At 45.7% G+C, this 6,649-nt stretch overlaps 1 long non-coding RNA gene across 1 annotated transcript; it reads left to right on the top strand.

The window, feature by feature from the left end:
* Nucleotides 1-5,477: 5,477 nt before the first annotated feature.
* LOC133731681 (uncharacterized) lies at nt 5,478-6,366 on the top strand. Its single transcript, XR_009856757.1, has 4 exons — nt 5,478-5,702; nt 5,856-5,899; nt 6,024-6,154; nt 6,298-6,366. It is a non-coding gene; the product is annotated as an uncharacterized LOC133731681 (long non-coding RNA).
* Nucleotides 6,367-6,649: the final 283 nt, after the last annotated feature.

Here is a 6,649-nt window from a genome sequence, read left to right as displayed (position 1 = left end):
GATCATCTGGGTAGCGGTCCACCCATCGGACCAGCGTTAGTAAAGATTTGGCCATCGCCAAATCTTAAGCATTAACATTGGGGCCGTCTGTGGGAATCCTTGAACGAAAGGCCACCCCACCACAACAATCACCATGACTAACGGTAGCGGGGGAAACGTCGAGGAGCAAGCGGATTAATCTGCCAACCCCCATACCACCAACCCCGCGACCAGCATTAACCTAGCGGTTAATGTTAACCTTGCATTATTCAATACTCCGGTCAACCTTAGCGTGGATCCCTAGGGCTCATCCCAGGTCCCGCTGACCCAAACCGCAGCGGAAACCCGACCCGGCAGCAGTCGCCCACCAGGCCAAGATCTCGCCGCTATGTATGAACTGGCACTGGCGGACCTCCACAAGGAAAACAGAGAGCCCGAACAAGAGCGCAGAGAGAAGGCCGACACTCAAAAGCAAGTGGCCACACTAATGACAAAATTCGACGAACTGAAAAGGGCGCTGGAGGCAAACGCTAGCCCAGTGCAGAGCGGGCAATCGCGGAGCACCAGACGTAGTCGACCCAATACCGGCGGATTGGTACCCGCATCAATCATACAGATGCAGGTACCGCTGAACCCACCATAACTACTGGGAATGGGCCCACCTCCGCCACCCCAACTAATGTTAGAGCAAGAAGCGGAATCCGAACCGCACACTACTTGTTCCGCCACCAGGGCTAGAACAGAAGGCAATCCACCTGCTCCCAGGCGAGAGATGGTCCAGCGGAACCTCCAGGCGGAATCCGTTGACGGGACAACCGCCCTAATCCTCGAAAAAATGTAGCAACTCGAGCAAAGACTAGCCAGGACAGAGGCAGGCGCCCCAGCGCCAACTCAAAATCCGCCTCAGTACAGAGGCAGGCGCCCCAGATGCAGAACCCTGAACACTCGGGTCGCCTCAGTAATTGGGCCATCAAGCTCAGCGAGTTCGACATCAAATACAGGCTGACCGCCATGAAAGGCCAGGCAGTGGCAGATTTCATCGTTGAGCTCACCGAGTGTCAGGATGAACCCAACCTAGGGGCGCAAGAGGCCAGCACAGAAATGATAACCACTGAGGAACCAGCCCCCCAGCAGCAGTCAGACTGGAACCTCCACGTGGACGGCTCCGCATTCGCCCAGGCCTGCAACGCCGGAGTCATCTTGACTGGACCAGGGGGACTAAACGTGGAATATGCGCTGAAGTTTAATTTCACAGCCTCCAACAACATGGCGGAGTATGAAGCACTCATTGCAGGCTTACTCCTCGCCATTGACTCAGGCGCTGACAACATCAACATATTCAGCGACTCCCAGCTAGTTGTCAACCAGGTCAACGACACTTTCCAGGCCAAAGACAAACAGTTAGCGGCATACTTGGGATACGTCAAGACACTTCTCAGGAAATTCAAATTCCACACCATCACACAGATCCCCAGGGAAAAGAACGCCAAGGCTAGCTCATTGGTAAGATTGGCAACGGCCCAACCACACCAAAGCCCGGCGGACACAAGAGTGAAATGCCTTGACAAGCCAAGCATCACAAAAACTCTAGCGGAAATCTTCAACATTGAGGTCAATCCCAGCTGGATGGATGAAATCATCGAATACAAGCGCAATGGGACACTCCCAGCTAATAAGGTCGAAGCACGACAACTCAAGCGAAGAGCAACCCGCTATAATATCCAGAATGGCAAACTCTACCACCAGGGGTTCACCCATCCCAACCTCCGGTGTCTGATCCCAGAGGAGGGAAAGGTCGTGCTGGCAATGATACATGCTGGGGAATGTGGAAACCACTCGGGGGCCAGATCTTTGGCCAATCTCACAATGCGACAAGGCTATTTCTGGCCCACTCTCGGCGACGATGCCAGGAAAGTCTCCAGGTCTTGCCACAAGTGTCAACAATACACTGACCTTCCCCATGCCCCTGCAGAACCCCTGTCAATCATAATTGGCCCATGGATCCACTCCATGTGGGGCTAGGACTTGCTTGGCAAATTCCCAACCGCTAAAGGCCAGTTCAAATACATCATTGTCGCCATCGGCTACAACAGCAAGTGGATAGAGGCGAAACCACTGACGGCAATAACTACCGCCAAGGTAACTCACTTCCTTTGGAAGAACATCTATTGCCGCTACGGCGTCCCCCACACAATCATCACAGACAACGGCACCCAGTTCAACAACAAGGAACTCATCTCTTTCACCGCCAACCTAGGCACCAAGATGAGTTTTGCATCTGTCGCTCACCCTCAAACCAACGGCCAAGTCGAAGCAGCAAACAAGATAATCAAGAAGCTGCTAAAAAAGAAGCTCGACGACGCCAAAGGTTTATGGGCGGAGAAGCTCCCAGAGGTACTCTGGGCCATCAGGACTACCCCAACATCTGCCATCGGTGAAACACCGTTCTGTATGATGTTCGGAACTGAGGTCTTCCTACCCATCGAGGTCACTCAATCTACCGCTAGGGTTGAGGGCTACCGCTCCGAGACAAATGGCGAGGGTATCAGCCTCGACAAGGATCTCCTCGAGGAGAAACGCCACAAGGCTCATTTGCTCAATTTGCAAAACAAACAGCGGGTATCGCATTTCTACAACGCCATAGTAAAAGCTCGGAACCTCCAACTGGGGGACTGGATCATGAAGGAAGTCATTCCACCACCAACGGCACTTCGCCCAACTTGGGAAGGACCGTACAAAATAGTAGAGGTCGTCAGCCCTAGCACCTTCTACTTAATGAACAAGGATGGCGTCACAAGGACCCACCCTTGGAACACCGAACACCTTCGGTATTATTACAAATAGTCATGCCGCTACCCAAGAGTATCTTGACTTGGCTAAAGTTTTGTTCAATATTTAGCTAAGGGAAGCTACCCAACGGGTACAACCCCGCTTTTGTAAACGCTGATCTCTCAGCTATCAATGAAACGAGGAATTATTCAAACCATTGTCACCAATTCCAGCACAAGTCAAATGGCAACGCCAACAATATTTAGCGGACCACGTCCGCTACATCGTGCACTTGGAACAATTATAATTCCTTTAATGTTTCATTGATTAGCAAAAGCACACGTCAAAACTCTAGCGGTATACCAACATTCAGACAACAAAATCATGCAAAACTTCAAAGGGTAGAAATACTTCTATATATATAGGGTCGAGACTCCCCGCCCAAAAATATTGTTAAGTACATGCAGCAAAAGGCCTCAGCGGCAAAAAAAAGAAAAGAGAAGCTACAACAAGAGCAGCGGCAGTCTTCAGGGATTGTCTTGAGCGACGTCAACATTTTCGCGCTCAATCGGCGGTGGAGGAGCCAGGCGGCTTGTTTGGTCAGACCCTCGAGCAGTTGGGCTTGGCGTCTCGATAGTGCCATCCGCTCGGGTGTGGGCCCCCAAGACATTGGCCCGGGAGACTTCAGATTGGGAAGGCAAGAGAGTCCGCTGAGAGTCTTCTGCCAGGCCATGCCCACTCTCTCCGCTACCAGAGCGCGCCCCACCCCTCTGATCAGCAGCAGGCCCTCCCGCTTGCGCTGGCTGCTGCCTCGACGAGCTCGCAGGCTGGGATGCTTTGACCCAGTCAATGGCACCCTTCTGCTTCAGCAGGTCCAGGTTGGCAACGGAACCAGCCTTCGCCGCCTCCGTCATCGCTTGCTTGTATGTTGCCGACTGATTGTAAGACTCCACGGCGGCGGCCTCAGTGCGACCCCTCTCAGCACCCAACCGGGCTACCTCAGCCTCCAATTTCTTCAGCTCCGCTGCCTTGGTGGCAGAATCCCGTTGAAGGATGTCGACCTTCTTACCCTTGGCCGCCACTTGCTCCTTTAGCAGAGCTATATCTTGCTCGAGCCGGTTAATTTTGTCGTTCCGCTCAAGATTCTGCTCAATGGCAACGCTCAGCTTACCGTGGGCATCCATCAAGGTTTCAAATTTCGGTTTCGGTTTCGATTTCGGTACTTCAAATTTAAGGAAATTTCGATTTCGGTTAAAAATAAAGAAATCACATTAATTGCTTTTATAAAATGATATTTTTGAATGAAACTTTTATATAGACTAAACTAACGTATAATAAACCTATTTACAATATAACCTCTCTAAAATTATACATAAATAATAGAATTGTGATATTTAATATAGACGAGTAGTTAACTAAAACTGTAGTAAGTTGCTAAACTAGTGTTTTTATCTATATGTAATTATAAATGTTATGTATATTGACAATGTGAATGTGATTTTTTTTTTATGGCTAGAACCTAGTGGGAGGCTTGGTCATCACACATTTTTCACTAATAATTAGAAAAATACAACCGGGGTGGGGACGTAATACCAAAACCCCGTGAATGAAAATAAACAAGTACAACAAAAACAATATAAAGTATTAGTAATAAGAGCTACTATGATGTGGTTCGATCCATGTGGTTGAACTGCTCCCATTTAGTATCATACAATACTGCAATACTGGCATACTGCTCCCAAGTACACAAATTTTGGAAATGATTTTGGTACTTCATCACATGGGTAATGTATGTGTGTTGATCTCTTCTCACACTACACCAATTTTTCAATCAGACAACACATATCAGACGACAGCAAACATTTTAACTGTCGTCTGAAATAATCAGACGACAGCAAGAATATTTCTGTCGTCTGAATTTTGGAATCAGACAACAGTTGTTACATTGCTGTTGTGCAATTGTAATTCAGACAATGGTTATTTTTTTGATGTTGTCTGAATCAATCAATTCAGACAACAGTTATTACATTGGTATTGTCCAAGATTGATTAACACAATGGTTGAGAAAAGATGTTGTATGATTGTTTTAATCACACAACAGTTATTACTTCTCTGTTGTGCAATTACTATTAACACAATGGCTGAAATAGATGTCGTCTAATTGTTAATTCAGACAATGGCTGAAATAGATGTCGTCTGATTATTAATTCACACAACAGTTTTTAGTTGTCTGTTGTGCCATTCTCCATCAGACAATGTACTTAAATTGATGTTGTCTGAGTTTTAGGATTCAATATATATATATGCTAGCGCCCTTCTTAAAAAACGCGGAAAACTCTAAGTTGAAAATTTTCACATACGCGGGCACTTAAGTCAGATTTCCCACTTTTATCTCGTTCACTTTATCTTCAACAATAGCTCTTCCCCGAAACCCTATACCTTTCCTCCTTCCTCTCCCGCTCTCTTTCCACGGTCACCATCGCTTCCTTCTCTTCCGAGCAGAAAGTCGGCCACCTAGGCGGCCTAGGCGGTGCTGGGCGGGTCGGCGTCTCAGTCTTTTTTTAAATTTTTTTTTATAACTCTTGTCTCTTGAAACTTAAAACCCAATCTACCCAAATCGAAGATGAGTTCTTTTGGTTTTGTGGGTTAAACCAAATCGAAGATGGGTTCTGGGTTAAACCAAAACATGAAGGCCGGCTCTCTCTCTCTCTCTCTGCGGACTCCGGCACAGCCGCACGACCTCTCTCCTTGACTTACTCTCTCTGTCTCTCATGAATTTTTGGGTTGAATTGAATTTCTGGGTTTAATGTTTTCAATCGATCTTTTCTGGGTTTACAATCGATCTGTGTCTCACTCTTTCATTAATTTATGGGTTTTCAGTTGAAGTATCGGGCTCGTGGTCAACTGATCTTGCTCTTGGAGACTTGGTTCGATTCAGAAATTTTCAAGCTTGGGTAAGTTGCTGCTTTCCTCTTGATTAAATGAATGAATGTTCTAATTGCTCTTGCTGCCTTGCTGTTGGTTCGATTTCATTATGTCAGTTCCAATTGGTTTGGATGCTGAGTCCTAGTTATTTCGCTTATCAAGTTGTGCTTGGATCTTTGCAGATACAAGAGTATGTTGAAGCTGCAAGCTTCTGTCAATTCTGGAGGTAAGGAACAGAAAATTAATGTTGAGATTTATGAATAATTTTCAGATGGGTTTGTTTTGATTGTTGTTGTGTTCTTGATTTTATTTGGTCATTTTTGTTTCCTGGTGGGTTTTTGGGAGAGAAGGGGCTTTTGGATGGCCAAGTTTTGCAGCTTTAACAGCTTTAAGATGAGAGCAACCCAGATTTTGTTGTGGAAGTGGTGTCTTTGTTCTTTGATGATTCTGAGAAGCTTCTCAATTATATCACCAGAGCTCTGTGAGGCCCCAAGATTTTTCTTTTTCAATCTGTCTTTATATCTTTTGGATTGGGTTGCTTTGTTTTGTGCTGATGCTTTGCTTTTGGATACTTCGATTTTGTTGTTCATGAGGTTTTCCCTTTTTTGTTTTCATTGCACAAAGTGCAACCAAGTGTAGACTTCAGAAAAATTGGTGCCCATGTTCACCAGTTCAAAGGTAGCAGCTCCAGGTACACATATAATTCCCTTTTTTATTTTTATTTTTTTTTCTTGTAAATAGAAAATTACAGAAAGTAATGTCAATTACTCAGTCTCTCTCTCTCTCTCTCTCTCTCTCTCTAAATGTAGATATACATAGAATGTGTACTTATGGTTTTATGATTCTCAAATGGATTGATTTGGTTTTTTTTTTTTATATATGGTTTTATCTTCTCATTTATTTTCACTTTCTTTTCAATCTTCTGAAGTTATAACTTTAGTATTCGCTAGTGTTCTGTTTTTCACTTACTCTACTT

The sequence above is a fragment of the Rosa rugosa genome, chromosome 2 (assembly GCF_958449725.1).
Source record: "Rosa rugosa chromosome 2, drRosRugo1.1, whole genome shotgun sequence".
Classification (NCBI taxonomy): domain Eukaryota; kingdom Viridiplantae; phylum Streptophyta; class Magnoliopsida; order Rosales; family Rosaceae; genus Rosa; species Rosa rugosa.
This window is presented reverse-complemented; position numbering and strand designations above follow the sequence as displayed.